This window comes from Leopardus geoffroyi, chromosome B4 (assembly GCF_018350155.1).
Source record: "Leopardus geoffroyi isolate Oge1 chromosome B4, O.geoffroyi_Oge1_pat1.0, whole genome shotgun sequence".
NCBI classification, from domain to species: Eukaryota; Metazoa; Chordata; class Mammalia; order Carnivora; family Felidae; genus Leopardus; species Leopardus geoffroyi.
The window spans coordinates 135,714,906-135,732,473 of NC_059341.1; the positions used below are offsets into that span (position 1 = coordinate 135,714,906).

The window sequence follows — 17,568 nt, forward strand, 5'->3', positions numbered from 1 at the left end:
AATACTCAGTTGTTTTTCACAGCATTGTTTATATTAGTGAAAGGATGGACCAGCCCATCACTAAATTTCCAATAGTGAGAGAGAATTTCATAAATCATGGTACATCCATATAATGGAATATTATGTGTCCATTGAAAATGATATCTAGGGGTGCCTGGGTGGCTTGGTTGGTTGGGCATCTGACTTCGGCTCAGGTCATGATCTCACGGTTTGTTGAGTTCGAGCCCCGCATCAGGCTCTGTGCTGACAGCTCGGAGCCTGGAGCCTGCTTCGGATTCTGTGTCTCCTTCTGTCTCTGCCCCTCCCCAACTTGTGCTCTGTCTTTCTATGTCTCTCAAAAAATAAATAAATGTAAAAAAAAAAAAATTAAAACAAAAAGAAAATGATATCTAGATTAGGAAAAAGCCTTCTTTAAGAAAATCAACCCCCCCCAAAAAAAGAAAATCAAACCCAATAATGCAATAAAGGAAAACGGTGATAAGTTTGACTATATCAAAAATTTTAACATCTGTATGACCACAATTAAAAGATAGAAAACAGAATAGGAGAAAGTTAATCTCCGACATATATGTTAAACAAATAATTTATAGTTAGAATATATGAAGAACTCCTAAAAGTCAACCAAAAATTAAAAATGGACAAAAGATATGAAATCCCAATTAACCAAGGCAGTAGAGTGGCTCAGAAACATTTCAAAAGACGTTCAATCAACTTGACTAGTATTAGGAAAATGCAACTTGACATGAGAAACAATTTTATCTCCAAAGATTTATAAATATTAAAAAGATAGAAAAAGTTAAGTGTTAGGAAGGAACACATGTGGGGAAAGGTTATTTTATACAATATTGGTGCGAATGTAAGTTGAATGCATTTTTAGAAAGAGATCTGGCAGTGCCTTTTAAAAGGTAAAAGATATCTACTCTTGATTTAGCAGCTTCACTTCTCAATATCTATTCCTGAGAAACGCTTGCACCTGTGCACAAAGATGTGTGTGGGAAGATTTAATTACATTCATTGTTTCTAACATTACAAAATTGGAAATAAGCTATGTGGTCATTAATAGTATTTATATAAACTATGGTGCCTTAAAGCTAAATATGCAAAAATTCTGTCTTATTGTTAAAATAAGAAAAGCAAGTTGTAGGGATTATATACTGCAGTGATTTTCAATCCCATCATACTGCCCCCATAACAAATAATTTGGTTTTTTTTTAAGTTTATTTATTTATTTTGCGAGAGAGAGCGAGAAGGGGAAAGGCAGAGAGAGAGAGGGAGAGAGAGAGAGGGAGAGAGAGAATTCCAAGCAGGCTCTGCAATGTCCGTGTGGGGTCCGACACGGGGCTTGAACTCATGAACTGTGAGATCATGACCTGAGCTGAAACCAAGAGCTGGACGCTCAATGGACTGAGCCACCCACATGCCCCTCCCATAACAAATAATTTGTAATGTCTCCTTTAGATCATCAGAATGAAATTTGTAGACAACTGCATATGATTCCATACCATTTCAACCAAAATCAATAAATTATGTCATAAATGTGATATAAAGAAATAATATAAAACTAGTTTGTAGTAAAATTTTAAGTATTTTAATATATAAATGTTCAAATTCCACTGTACTAGAAGACGCAACAAAGTAATCAAGTGCTCACCTCCTGTATGTAGATTCACCAAATTCATAAACACTAGAAATGATCCATGTATGTTGTATTGGTGACTTGAATACCATAGTGGCAATGCTATTGGCAATGTCGTTTTCCAAAATGATGAACAATCTTTGACAAATTTCCAAATAAAACAAAGTTTCGTTTTCCCTTGATTTACACAGTGGTTGAATTCCTGAAAAGTTCTGCATGTATTAAAATCATGTAATGCAGGGTTAGGCTCTAGGCTCAAATGATTATAAGCATGTGTTTCACCTACATCGATGGCCAGAGATTCATTTGAAAATCATGAAGGAGTGTAGGACGATTCTTTGTTGTGAGGAACTGCCCTGTACTTTTCGGGACGTCTAGCATCCTTGACCCCTCACCTGTCAGATACCAGCAGTGGCCTCTAATTGTGATAACCAAAAATGCCCCCAGTTATTTCATAATTGCCCCCTGGGGGTCAATGCCTTCCCTGCTAAGAACTATCATTTTAGACTACTTTAGACTATTCTGAGGTTGTCAGCCTCTTAAAAACTCACTATTCTGCTACCTTGACTGACTTCCTAATTTCATTGGCCTTTCCTTGCTTTCTTACAGGCTCATCAAGCCACCTAAAAGGAGGCCTTAAAAATATTATATCAAGTGTTTTTAGATACTATATACCAAAAGGTTTTAGAAGCTTTAGTGTATAATATTTCCAGACCCAGAAGACATTTAAATCATATTTTTTCTATGAATATTTTGTGTGTAGTTGAGAACATGTTGTATATACAAGTGTTTCACCTGACACTTTACATTTTCATAACTTTTATTTATTTATTTATTAAATTAAACAATATTTTTAATGTTTATTTTTTAGGAGAAACAGAGCATGAGTTGGGGAGGGGCAGAGAGAGAGAGACAGGGAGACACAACAGGCTCCAGGCTCTAAGCTGTCAGCACAGAGCCCGATGGGGGCTCGAACATATGAACTGCGAGGTCATGACCTGAGCTGAAGTCAGACGCTGAACTGACTGAACCACCCAGGTGCCCCAGCTTTTTTTAAAAACAGCTTTGAAGTACTGTGGCCTGGGTGGCTCAGTCAAGCGTCTGACTTCAGCTCAGGTCATGATCTCGCGGTTCATATGTTCGAGCCCCCATTGGGCTCTGTGCTGACAGCTCAGAGCCTGGAGCCTGTTTGGGATTCTGTGTCTCCCTGTCTCTTTGTCCCTTCCGTACTCATGCTTTGTCTCTCTTCCTCTGTCAAAAATAAGTAAACATTAAAAAAAGAATTAAAAAACCCCACAACTTTGAGGTATAGTTGATATATTAAAAATTGAATATACTTAATGTATAGTTAGATGAGTTTCATAGGTTTTTAAGAATTATTCATAAAGGGGCACCTGGGTGGTTCAGTCGGTTGGGCATCCAACTTCAGCTCAGGTCACGATCTCGTGGTCCGTGAGTTCGAGCCCCGCGTTGGGCTCTGGGCTGATGGCTCAGAGCCTGGAGCCTGCTTCTGATTCTGTGTCTCCCTCTCTTTCTGCCCCTCCCCCGTTCATGCTCTGTCTCTCTCTGTCTCAAAAATAAATAAACGTTAAAAAAAAATAAAAAAAAAAGAATTATTCATAAATATTGTTAGTGGCTACATGATAGTCTGACATGGCTGCACCATTACATATTTTCTCAATCCCTATTTTAAAATATTTTAGTTGTTTCCAGGTTTTTGCTATTACAAACAACATTGTGATTAACTTCTCTTATATAGAGCTTTTTTTTTTAAATTTTGGATTATTTCCTTGAAACAGGTTAGAGTTATTGATTGATCCTCATTGTAACAATTAGGAAACCAGATGCTCCTATGTTGTCAAGGACAGCCTTTCCTAAGGAAGCTGGTGGATGTTAATGGGTCTTATGTGGAAAAGGTGGTTATTGAGTCAAATATATTTGAAAAAGCCAGGTAAATAGATTTCTTTACCTCATGACTTCTCAGCACCTTGAATATACTAGTGAACATAAATCTCTAAGAGGGAGACATTTTCAAAATACACATATTTTTTCAAAATTATTTGACCTTAGTCTATTTTATTCACTAAACATTTTGGAAAAACTATTATTTAGTGGAACAAACTTCAGGAAACACTTTGTGGAATGAGTGGATATTAGAATTAAAATGAACTGTTAAGTGTCTGGGATATGCTGCCCTTAAAACTCTTCCCAACAATGAGACGAGTCAAGGACCATTCTTCTTCCCCTTCCGAGAAAAAGAGCTTCATGTCCAGTTTGTAGAGAACAGGAGATCTTCTTGAAGAAGGCACATGATAATATAGAAAGTAGCTACGGATTCCTATTAGAAATTACCGGCACAGAGTCATGGGTCTGGGACACTGGAGTGTCAGTAGTACAGGGACTGCTGGTATGTCCAGGTAACCATGCAGGGAAGAAGTAAAAAGAGAAAACATAGGTATAACCCTTTTCTAAAGATTCCAAACAGAGAATTCAGACCATACGGATCTTTTTTTAATGTTTGTTTGTTTGTTTGTTTGTTTAGAAAGAGACCGCGAGGGAGGGGCAGAAAGAGAGAGAGAGGGAGAGAGAGAGAATCCCAAGCGGGTTCTTCACTGTCAGTGCAGAGCCAGACGTGGGGCTCAATCCCACGAATGTGAGATCGTGACCTGAGCAGAAGTCAAGAGTCAGATGCTCAACCAACTGAGCCACCCAGGTGCCTCAGACCATATGGATCTTAAACATGGGTCACAGGCCCCAGATCTCTTTCTCTTAAAAATTTTTGAGGGAAGTGATGAGGATTTTTTTTCTTTTAAGAGTTTCTTCTTTTCTCACTTCTAAACCTCTCTACATGGGCAGAAGTGACAAGGAGAGGAAGAGGGAGAGATTCTCCAAACCAGAGCAGGAATAAAGTTCCCCTCATTCAGCTTTTCGGTTTGTGCTGGAATGTGATGGTGAGTTGGGAATAGGGGCAAGGAGTGAGGCCTCTTTTACGCTGGAATAGTTCTCTAAATAACTGACGTCTAACAGGCATATTCTGGGATTAGAATTCTAAAAGGGTAGCAAGTAGACTTTCTCTTCTGCTCTTCATTCTAGCCATACATGTACCAGGTAGATTTGAAGTTAGGTCCAACAACCTAGAAGCAGGTCCAAGTCTCCTGAAAGTGGACTCCCCTGCAAAGGGAACTTGTTCACCTGTTTCACCAAGCTGCTGGAATACAACCAAAGGTGGTAGCTGTATAGAGGTGGGACCAAGAAGAGCCCCAGTTTGGACCCATTGGGGGCTGTATGGCACACCTACTCTTAGCTCCCACTGCCTGATGCAAAGAGTCAGATTCCTTCTATAACAAGCACATCCTATAAGGAGAGCTTTGGGTCCTGTGTACTCACAGGGATCCGGTTTTGCTCTGCTTAGGACAAATCCAGCGAGAGTTCAGCTAAGCCTGTTATGTGCTGAAAGCACTAATGCTGGGTCATTCGGGTCCCCATTGACATTTTGGATGCTTCCTTCCTGATTCATCCCTGAGCTGGTGGATTCATCTTCTTCCTGTCTCTTCCCCAGATGCAATACAGAATCTGCTCTTGCTTTCTGTACTTTGCCTATTCATTTCCTTTTAGGAATAGGAAGGGAAAGGAAGAAGATCTTTTATCTCTGGACTGATAGTGGACCCACAAAACAAGCACCCAAATACTCTTTTTCCTAGGTAGGTGGATGCTTGCCAGCCTGCAGAAACTTCGGGCTTGACTGTCCTGAGGAATCAAGGGGAAAATGTGTAGTTGGTGGGATTTTTCAACCTATAGATTAATATATGCAGGAAATACTGCATGTCTTTGTTTTCTTTTAATTCTGTTATCCAGACACCCCCCCCACCATCTGCCTTGCTGGTGGGCTCCCCCAAACTCCCAAGATTATGCAAAGTTATCCAGATCTTATGTGGCATCAAGATGCCAAGAAGGCCCTTCTAGGCATCAGATTACTTCTGAAACAGCTACTGCCCTGTCCAGGCAGTCACATCAAGTCTGATAGCTGGGTTGCTTCCTTATGCCCCCAGAATCTTAGGTGGGGCCTGGAAGCTGGCTGTCAGAGATCCAGCTCCACACCCCTGAGCACTGGGGAGCAGGACCCCAATGCCTACTCCTTGAGAGGACCGCCAGTTCCTTCCCCAACCTCTCAGATTCTCCTGCCTCCATCCCCTCTACTTCTTGAGCAACCATCCTAATCCCAATCTCAGGATCTGGGTTTCCATAGAGGATACTAGAGAGCCTTTGCCTTCGTGTTGACTTGATTTTTCTTGCCCACTGCCGGTTGCTTGCTTGAAACTCTGTATGTGTGACTATGTATAGAATGTAAACCCCCAATTCAAATTCACACTGTACAGGTTACCTAGTCATCTAGTAGAAAGTAAAACATGTGGCAACCATCCCAACCTTTACCTGGAGCACCTTTAGGAGAGGGGAGTTGGTGTAGCACACTCAACCATGGACTCTTAGAGAATAAACTTGTTTTTGAAGGTCCCCAAATGACTCCAGAAGAAGGGATTCTGTCTAAGGGAGAGATTTGACCAGCAGTTTGATTAGTCATGATACGTATTTAATAGTTAATATTTAAAAACTTGTGTAATATTTAGTAATCGGCTTTTTTTTTTATTAAACTTAAGACTATTAATTGGACTGGGTATTAATAAATAATTACTAATATTGAACATAGTTCTTAAATTCCATTTAGGTTCTAAGTACTCATTTGACAAATCTTTGAGTGCCATAGCTGAGGCCCCTGGAGCTAGATTTTTGAGTTGTGACAAAAAACAAGGACAGTTTTGTCCTCCATCTCAGAAAGAGGTAACGGTCATCTTGGAGACAAGTTACCAGAATGCATCTTGCTCTCCTCTTTCATCATGTCTGTGTCTGGAATGCTTTCTATTTACCCCTCTCCCTACTGCAATACTGTTCTCCTTTTGGCCTCCTGGCCGAGTCCTAGTCATCTGCTGAGTCCCAACCCAGATGCTCTTTGAAACCTTCCTGAATTTCCCAACTAAATTCAGATGTTATTTCTTCCTTTGTCCCACTCTATTTTGTGCGCGACTCCATTAGAGAGCATTTACAGAGTAATTTTCATTGCTGGTTTATATGTCTGTCTTTGCCCGGAACTGTGAGTTCTCCGAGGACCATTATTGGGTCATTATTTGATGTGAGGCATTACTTCTAGTGCTGTAGAGAGGAGACAGAGTTGTTTCAAATATAGTCCCTGTTTTCTAAGAACTTACTGTTTAGAGCTTTAGGGCAAGAAAGGAACTCGTTGTTAGTAATTGCCTCACTCTGCCACTCTTCTGGAGGATCCAGGGAAAAGAGTTCCTGGTTTTAATGTAGGTTTTATTACTGTTCAGGTATGGTAAGGCCAACCAATCAGGAGACAGCTGCCATCGAAAAGGTAGTTTGTTATACTTATAGATCTGAAGGCAAGGGCGTGCCACGCCATGAGGGCCGCACAGGGAAGCACCAGGGACAAGGGGGAAACTGTCACAGCCTTTATTGTGGTCTCCATGGGAAGGAACAGGTGAGGCAGGGTAAGCAGGTTTAGGATTGCATAGTTTGAATAATGTCAGTGGGCTTGGGGGCATAGAGGCTGTCCCTGGTTGTTTAGTACCTGGCTTGGGGGTGATTAGAGCAGGTGGAGCCTGATAAAAGAGGTGGTTGGAGCAGGAATGTATTATGCTAAGTGAAATAAGTCAGTCAGAGAAAGACAAATACCATATGATTTCATTCATGTGGAATTTAAGAAACAAAACAGATGAACATATGGGAAGGAAGAAAAAAAGAGAAGAAAGTAAGCCGTAAGGGGCGCCTGGGTGGCACAGTCGGTTAAGCGTCCGACTTCAGCCAGGTCACGATCTCGTGGTCCTTGAGTTCGAGCCCCGCGTCGGGCTCTGGGCTGATGGCTCAGAGCCTGGAGCCTGTTTCCGATTCTGTGTCTCCCTCTCTCTCTGCCCCTTGCCCGTTCGTGCTCTGTCTCTCTCTGTCCCAAAAATAAATAAACGTTAAAAAAAAAAAAAGAAAAAAAAAAAAGAAGAAAGTAAGCCATAAGAGACTCTTACTATAGAGAAGAAATGGAGGGTTGATGGAGGGAGGTCAGTGGGGGATGGGCTAGATGGGTGATGGGCATTAAGGAGGGCACTTATTATGATGAGCACTGGGTGTTATATGTAAGTGATGAATCACTAAATTCTACTTTTGAAACCAATATAACACTATATGTTGACTAACTAGAATTTATTTATTTATTTTTTTCAACGTTTATTTATTTTTGGGACAGAGAGAGACAGAGCATGAACGGGGGAGGGGCAGAGAGAGAGGGAGACACAGAATCGGAAACAGGCTCCAGGCTCTGAGCCATCAGCCCAGAGCCCGATAGAATTTAAATAAAAACTTGAATCAAACAAAGAAATAAAGGAGCAATCCGTATATCAAAAAAAAAAAAAAAAAAGAGAGAGAGAGAGAGACGTGGTTGGGGGAATGGCCCCAGAATGGTTGGTCTCCTTTTGAAAGACACATTCACTGGCAGGTTGCTTACCATCTTTAGAAGTTGGCTAACCCAGGGGTGCCTGGGTGGCTCAGTCGGTTAAGTGTCGACTTCAGCTCAGGTCGTGATCTCAAGGTTTGGGAGTTCAAGCCCCATGTCGGGCTCTGTGCTGACAGCCCGGAGCCTGCTTCAGATTCTGAGTCTCTCTCTCTCTGCCCCTCCCCTGCTCTCTCTCTCTCTCTCTCTCAAAAGTAAATAAACATTAAAAACATTTTTTTTAATTAAAAATTTTTAAAAAAGAAGAAAGAAATTGGCTAACCCTGAAAGGGCCAGTCCCTTTAGGGGTTTCAAGTCCCCAGATGTCCTAGTATCAGAATACGGAAAATAAAAGATATGATTAGTACAGTTATAAAACTAGGTCCCTGGCCTTCCTCATTGGGTTCCCCTCTATGTGGAATCTCTGAAAAGCAGGATTAAAAAAGGAAAGGGAAGAAGGACGGAAACTCCTCTCTCAATTCGGAGTGCAGTCAGCTACAGGTAAAGCAACTACACTGTTTTAAATAAATAGGAGCTAATTTTCCTCACATAACAAAATTTCAGGAGGCGGGCAGACCCAGCTAGGTGCTGCAACTCAACCACATCATTCGAGGCTCAGCTCCTTATACCTTCTAGTCTGCCAACCCTGATATCCCTCGTGTGTTGGCCAGGATGGTCAGGACAGCTGACCGCCTCCAAGGAGGAAGACGGGGAGGGCAGAGGGCTGTGCCACCTACGATTCTCTTCCCTTCTCTAGGTCCTGGCCCGAGGGCGGGCACCTTCTGAAATGCTAACCTAAAACAATCTAAGTATCTCTCACTGGGCAATTTAAAAAAATGTGGTAACTGGAAATGTATTAATAGGGATTAAGCTCCAAAAGATAATAAATGGGAAAAAAAAGCCACAAAACAGCATGTTTACTTTGCCACCATCTTCCGCACATGCCAGAGTGATTGAGCCTCGTCTCCACGGGACCCCGTTAGCAGGAGTTGTCTCAGGGCGAGGGAGCTGCATGGCTGGGGGAAAGGATTGAGAGAGAGGATGAATTTTTCCCACTCTAAACCCTTTTGGATCTTTCGATTTTGTGCTACATGCCTGTGTACTGTGTGTCATTTTAAACGTGAAGGATAAATTAATATGCTAGGTTCTACCTTGCTTATAAATTGTGCAGTGGTTCCTTGCAACCTTCAGGATTAAGTCCAAAGTCCTGGTTTACTGTATACATGGATCACATTATGCTCCTTAGTATTTAAGGACCTGCGTGGTCTGGCCCTTCCAGTGACCTCTCCAGCTATGTGATCCAGCTGAGCAGAACAAAATGCAGACGCTGAACTGGGCATGGCCTCTGCCTCTATGCCTTCCTCCCCACTGTGTTTTAGTCATCTTTCAAAATAGCCCAGAAGTTCTTTCTTTTGAGAAGCTTTTTCTCATCTCCCCTTCCAGAGTAATTGCCCTTCTACTGAGCTTGTATTGTTTCTGGTGAAAAACTGTGCCAAACCTATTGAGATTGTTTGTGTGCCCATCTCCCCCATGGCCTGTGAGCTCCTTGAGAACAGAGACTGTATCCCATTGCAGGACACCTAGCAGAAAGCACTGCACAGAGCATGTGTCTAGTAAACATTTGTTGAGGGAATAAAGATGTGAATACATTGTGTTTCTTGATTTATGATATACACTTATAACACATATATACACCACCAAGTTCTGGCCACAAGTTGAAGATTATAATTTGCAGAATAAGTTTCGGTTGGCAGGCTGTTAGAGAGGATTCGCATTTCAGATTTTAGAGGAAGCTGCCCCTTCTCTGGCTGGTTGAGTTGAACAGTCCTGAAGGCATGGTTATGTTTCACCTCTACCTAGCTCACAGCCATGGTTTACATGGTTCCTACTGGCCAAAGCCACCACTGGCAAGGTGGTTCCATAGAACTCACCTGGTGTTTAAAGGCCTTTGAAAGTGAATAAACATCACTACTAAAGCTGGGTGCTAGGCAATGTGCTAAGGTACTTTATGAACATATCTCACTTAGTCCCCATAGCAATCCAGTCAAGTGGGCACTTTTAATGCCTTCATTTTACAGCTAAGCATACTAAAGCTTGGAGACCTTAGGAAACCACAGAATCCACAATTACTGAGTGGTGGAGGCAGGCCATGAACTCAGGCTGATTCCAGAGCCTGCGACCCTAACCTCTGACGGAGGAACCCACTCCCTAGCATCCTCTTTTCATCCCACAGGTGCCATGCAGTCGGAAGCGTTTCCTGTGCATGTGGTGGCCTGATCCTGTCTGCACATCTGTGAGGTCCTGGTGAGCTCTGAGTCCCATTCTTGTTGTGGGCTTGATCCCTGGTGGTCAGAGGGCTTAGAAAATCAACTGTGTCAGATATGGTATAGTAGGTCAAAGAGGGCTCAGATTTCTCACAGGACCAGAAGATTGGTTCCAGATCCTTTGCTGCCATGTAACTGGGGGTGGGGGTTGGAGGGCCTGAGGCTAGCTGCCCTCAAGTCAGCTAAGCTGGTACAGGAAAGAGGGAATCCTGGGACCTTTGAGTTTTTCTTGGCCTTGTGCCCTCATCACAAACCCCTCATTACATCAGCTGCCTTAGTGATGCCCCTGAGCAAAGGGTCCTTATAACACGGAAAGTGAAGAGTTTGAGAGGGGCAGTAATTACATCAATGGGCCAGCCCATTTGTTAACCATATGCTCATGCCAAGCACCCTGTCAGGCATTTCACAGGCATAATCCAGCAAGGTGAGTGCATGGACCCCAATCTCATAGATTGAGAAACTGGGGCAGAGAGGGAAACAAACTGCCTAAGGCACACAGCGGGCTAAGAAGTGAAGGGGCAGGAGATAAGCCTAGGTTTCGCTCCTCATCGACATACACTCATTTACTGAATGCCGTTTGTGTCCTATTTCTGTGCACTTGGGATATCAGTGACCACACAAAAGTCCCTGCTCTTATGGAGATCACATTCTAGTGATATTAAGATACAGTCAATATATAGGTTATGTGATGTAACTAGGCATATCATACACAAACTGCAGAAAAAGCAAAAACAGAGAACTTGATAAGAGTTACGAAAACATACAGAACAAAGTGCAGGAGATTGGGAATGCCGGGGCGTTGGCAGAGGGAGAAGACTGTAGCAGAGCCTTGTCAAGTCGGTAATGTCCGAGTGAATATTTGAAGGGTAAAAGAGGTCAGGGAGCTGGCCATTCTGATCTCTGTGGAAGAGTGTAAAGGCAGCTTAATTCCAAGGTGGCTCAAGACATGGATGAACCTGAGAAGACTCCTGTTTTCAGGGAAGGAAAATGCTTGAAAACAGCCAACCAGAGTGAGAGAGATCCGAATCCGTCCACGTCATACAGCTTGGGGATGGAGACTGATTTCTAGGTTTTCAGTAGAAAACAGGCGTCCTTCCTGCCTATGTCCTGAAGAGAAAGGAGAAGCTAGTGTAACCGAAGAGGCTGGGGTCACCCTGGCTTTACACCCTCGATTAAAGTCTGCTTGCTGTCGCAATACCTGTGGCATGTCCTTGGTCTCTCTGTTTCTGAGGGCATCTGAGATATGCACTGCCTGGCGCTGGGGCCTTGGTACCACCCCAGTAGGCAGCTTGGACATACCTAGACTTCTCAGCTTCCTGGCTGGGCCCTGCGCTTGTCCTGCTTCAGCAGTACATTGTCTGGTTCCAAGACAGATAGATCATCTTAGTGAAGATATCTCTGAATCCCCTTGATGGAGTACTTGCCTAAGCTGGGGAGCCTGCTCTCTGACTCTCCATGGAAAGGGGACAGGGATAGAATGATGTAAGAGCTGTGGGCTGACCCCTTGTTCATTGTGCTGCCTAATATTGGGTTCTGGGCTTTTTAAGGATCAGTCCAGGCCACATGCTTATTGAGGCTGCTTTATGCCAGCCCTGTGTTCAGAGGAATCTGACACGTCCTGATCTTGAGGTGCACTAAGACTGCTCCAGCGATAGATAGTTTTATTATGCTTTGCCATTGTCCACCCTGTCCTGGACCCCACCCACCCCGAAAATACAGGACAGCAGCAGATAAGTACTCTACCCTCTGTGTGGTCCTCCTGGGGAGGTTGTCTGGATCTCTAAGCTTGTTCTGATGGTCTTACTTTCCTCTGTGTGGGCCTTGATGTATCTCAATTTGAGAACTATTTTAGAAATATTTCTACACAAGCTTAGGTTCTCCCTTGAACTTATGGCTGGCATTAGACCCTTGGCTTTTACCTGATGATGAATACGAAAGACACTCTTAATTCCTGACAAAAGTGCAATGATAGAGGTTTGCACGGGGTTTAGGTGAGAGGTTCCGTTCAGCCTAAGGTTGTCCTGTAGGCTTCGTGGAGAAGAGGATGCCCCATCTGGGAAAGCCCTTGGTCTGGGCATGTGGTCTAGTCTTAGTAAGGAGACCAGTTGTGCCCTTGTGCAAATTTTCTTGCCTGAAAATCCACTTCATAGATTGATTCTTAAATAGGAGACAAAGGTTTTCTGGTCTAGCATGGAAGAGGCTTGGAAGTCAACACTCCCATCCTCACAACAGCAACAAAAAAAGCTGAACAAACCACACATCTTCTTAGTTCCATCAGAAGATGGAAGTCCTAGGGCAGAGGGCCACCTGCAAAATTGGAGAGACAGATGGACACAAATAGTCACAACTTACCAAAAGCAATTGGAGAGACAGGTGGACACAAATAGTCACAACGTACCAAAAGCAAAAGCTCAGGTAAGGAACCCCAGTGATGGAGCCAGTACCTGGGTGGGAAGACTTAACAGTAATTGATGAATTGCTGGAGGCTCTGTGTAGACAAACTTGAGAGTTAAAATTTTCAGGAGGGCCTAGTTTTAGGAGGAGCCTGACATTTTTGTGAGTTTAACCTCCAGGAGCCCTCCAGGTCCCTTACAGTAAAGAGTGAAGAAAAATCCTTGTGTGCTGCCAGCAGGGAGAATAGAAAATTAGCTATATCAAAAGCAACCCAAAGCATTATGTTTTTCTTAACATGGACTGCCCTCAAGAGAAACTAATTAACCAGAGCCTAACTGACCCAGGGAAGGAAATACCTAAGTCCAGTCCTTTAACCTTTCTGCCTTGACTAAGGGGGCGGGGAAAACCAGCAACTGGGGAGCACTTGTGGTCAAAGCCCATGGGTTCCTTAAAAGACTGAAATTTAGGGACGCCTAGGTAGTACCCAGGGTGGCACCTCAGTTAAGCTGACAGTGCAGAGCCTGGAGCCTGCTTTGGATTCTGTGTGTCTCTCCCTCTGTCCCTTCCCCACTCATGCTCTGTCTCTCTCTCTCAAAAATAAACATTAAAAAACAAAAAAGACTGACACCTGATCATAGGACTATAGAATGCTTCCCTTCCCCCAATACCTTACTACCACATCAGTAGGGCCCCTGCATCATATCTCAGGCCATATTTTGAAAGTCTCTAGGGAAATAAATACAAAGATAACAGGGGAGATAAAAACAAGAACACCAGAGGAAATTTACCTTTAATACCTACAGCCAAAGCCAACAGCAAACACAGTCTAGCTCCTAACCATATCAAGCATAAAGCCTCACACTTAAGGCCTATTGTCTTCCATTCCTTTTACATAGTGTATCATGTTTGGCTTTGAGCATAAAACTATAAGTCATACCAAAAGACAAGAAAACACAGCTTGGACAAAACAAGCATCAGAACCAGATTCATAAATGGCAAAGATGTTGGAATTATCAGACTGTGAATTTAGAACAACTGATTAATATGCTAAGGGCTCTAATGGAAGAAGTGGGCAACATTTAAGAATAGATGAAAGTGTAAGCTAAGAGATAGAAACTTCAAGAAACAATCAAAGGAAATGTTAAAAATCAAAAACATTTTAACAGAAATGAAACATTACCTTTGATGGGATCATCAGTAAACTGGACATGCCAAAGAAATAATCAGTGAGTTTGAACATATATCACCAGTAACTTCCAAAACTGAAATGCAAAGAGAAAAGGGAATGAAAAATATGTAACAAAATATCCAAGAACTGTGGGACAATTACAAAATGGGTAGCATACAAGGGATACAGGAGTGCTGATGCATAGGGGCACTTGTACCCCAATGTTTATAGCAGCACTTTCAACAATAGCCAAATTATGGAAAGAGCCTGAATGTCCATCAACTGACAAATGGATAAAGAAGATGTGGTTTATATATACAGTGGAATGCTCCTTGGCAATGAGAAAGAATGAAATCTGGCCATTTGCATCAATGTGGATGGAACTGGAGGGTATTATGCTAAGTGAAATAAGTTAGGCAGAGAAAGACAGATACCATATGTTTTCACTCATATGTGGATCCTGAGAAACTTAGCAGAAGACCATGGGGGAGGGGAAAGGGGGAAAAAAAGTTACAGAGAGAGAGGGAGGCAAACCATAAGAGACTCTTAAATACTGACAACAAACTGAGGCTTGATGGAGGGTGTGGGAGAGGGGGAAGGGGGTGGTGGGCATTGAGGACGGCACCTGTTGGGATGAGCACTGAGTGTTGTATGGAAACCAATTTGACAATAAATTATATTTGATATTAAAAAAAACAAAATGGGTAGCATACATGTAATGGGACTACTAGAAGAAGAAAAAAGATAGAAACAAAAGAATTTTTGAAATAATAATGACTGAGAATTTTCCAAAATTGACAGACAACAAACCACAAATCTAGGAATCTTAAAGAATACTAAAAATGATAAATACCAAAAAATCTACAATTGGGCATATCATATTAAAACTGTAAAAATATATATCCAAATGCCTGGGTGGCTCAGTGAGTTGAGCGTCCAACTCTTGATTTCAACTCAGGTCATGATCTCATGGTTCGTGAGTTTGAGCTTTACATTGGGATCTGCACTGACAGTGCAGAACCTGCTTAGGATTTTTTTTCTCTCTCTCTCAAAATAAAATAAGTCATTAAAAAAGTCAAAGACAAAGAGAAAATCTTGAAAGAAGCTAGAAGGGAAAAAGCTTACCTATAGAGGAACAAGGATAAGAATTACATCACACTCCTCTTCAGAAACTATACAAGTAAGAATGCAGTGAAATATTTAAAGTATTAAAAGCAAAATCATGTAGTGGCACCTGGGTGACTCAGTCAGTTGGGCGTCCAACTCTTGATTTGGGCTCAGGTCTTGATCTCATGGGTTCGTGGGCTCGAGCCCCACATCAGGTTCCACATTGACAGCACGGAGCCTGCTTGGGAGTCTCTCTCTCCCTTTCTGTCTGTGCCTCCCCAGGTTACATGTGTTCTCTCTCTCAAAATAAGTAAACTTAAAAAAATTTTTTTAAATAAAAGAAAATAAAAATGTAGAATTCTATATCTAGAAAAATTATCCTTCAAAAATGAAGAAATACTTTCTCAAAATTAAGGGCATTTGTTACTAACAGAGCTATGTACAGGGATAGGAAGAATCAATACTGTCAAGATGTCAGTTCTTCCCAATTTGATCTATAGAGTCAATGTAATCCTAATCAAAATTCTAGCAAGTTAATATGTGGATACCAGCAAATTGATCCTAAATTTTATATGGTGAAGCAAAAGACCAAGAATAGCCAAAACAATATTGAAGAACAACAAGTAATTTGGAGGACTGCCTCTATCCAACTTCAAGACTTGCTCTAAAGCTGCAGTAACCAAAACAGTGTGGTATTGGCAAAAGAATGGACAAGCAGACCACACAAATATAGTCAACTGGTCTTTGAAGAAGAAACAAAGACAATTGAGTGGAAAAGGGATAGTCTTTTCAACAAATGGCACTGGAACACTGGACATGCACCTGCTGGAAAAAAATAAAAAAGAATTTAGAAACAGATCTTTCACGAAAATCGACTCAATGTGCATCAAAGACCTAAGTGTAAAAGGCTAAACTATAAACTCCTAGAAGATCACACAGGAGAACATCTAATGGCCTTTGCTTTTGTGATGAGTTTTTAGAAACAACACCAAAAAGTACTATCCATGAAAGAAAACATTGATAAGTTGGATTTCACTGAAATTAAAACCTTCTGCTCTGTGAAAGGCACTGTCAAGAGAATGAAAAGACAAGCCATAGACTGGGAGAAAATACTTGCAAAGACACATCTGGTAGAGTACCCAAAATATACAAAAAGCTTCTACAACTGAACAATAAGGTAAAAAAATGACCCAGTTAAAAATGGGCAAAAGACCTGAACAGACACCTCACTAAAGAAGCTATACAGATGGCAAATAAGCATGTGAAAAGATGTTCAGCATCACATGTCATTAGGGAATTTCAAATTAAAATAAGCTACCCCTCACCTGGGTGGCTCAGCCAGTTAAGTGACCGACTTCAGCTCAGGTCATGACTCATGGCTCGTTAAGTCAAGCCCTGTGATGGACTCTGTGCTGACAACTCAGAGCCTGGAGTCTGCTTCTGATTCTCTCTCCCTCTCTCTCTATGTCTCTCTCTGCCCCTCCGCCACTCATGCTCTGTCTCTCTTTCAGAAATAAATAAACATTTTTAAAAATCGTTTAAATAAGCTACCCTTATATTCCTACTAAAATGGTTAAAACTCAGAACACTGACCACACCAAATTCTGGCAAGGATGTGGAGCAACAGGAACTCTCATTCATTCCTGGTAAAAGTATAAAATGAAACAGCCACTTGGAAGACAATTTGGCAGTTTCTTATAAAACAAAACATATTCTTACTGTATGGTTTAGCAGTTGAGCTCCTTGGTACTATGTCTACACAAAAATCTGCACCTGAAGGTTTTTATTCATAATTGCCAAAATCTGGAGGCAACCAAGATGTTCTTCTTCAGTAGCTGAGTGGATGGATAAGTGGTGGTACATCCATGTACAATGGAATATTTTCATCAATAAAAATAAATAAGTTATCAAGTCATGAAAAGATGGGGGAACATTAAATGCATATTGTGGGGTGAGAGAAGCCAATCTGAAAAGGCTACATACTGTGTAATTCCAACTCTATGACATTCTGGAGAAGGCAAAACTAGGAAGACAATGAAAAGATTAGTAGTTGCAGGGGTTGAGGTGCGGGTGGGAGAGATGAGTACATGGAGCCCAGGATTTTAGGGCAGTGACACTTCTGTGAAGTTTGTAATGGTGGTTACATGTCATAGGTTGGTCAAAACCCATAGAATGTACAACACAAAGAGAGAACCCTATGGGCTATAGCTAATAACATATCGATATTGCCATCAGTTATGGCAAATGTACTACACTAATGCAAGATGCTAATAATAGGGGACACAGTGGAGGAGGCCTGGGGAGTAGAGAGGATATATGGATACTTGACTTTCTGCTCAATTTTTCACTAAACCTAGAATTGCTCTTTTAAAAAAGGTGGGAGGGAAAG

The 17,568-nt window shown here is 41.9% G+C and overlaps 1 protein-coding gene across 2 annotated transcripts in view; it reads left to right on the plus strand.

Annotated features, from left to right (window-relative positions):
• WBP2NL (WBP2 N-terminal like) overlaps positions 1-17,568 on the plus strand; it is a 48,183-nt gene that overhangs the window by 19,497 nt on the left and 11,118 nt on the right. For both annotated transcript variants that reach the window (XR_006708937.1, XR_006708938.1), the window contains exon 7: positions 10,420-10,490. The gene's annotated coding sequence lies outside the window, so the exon portion shown is untranslated. The remainder of the gene's footprint in view (positions 1-10,419; positions 10,491-17,568) is intronic.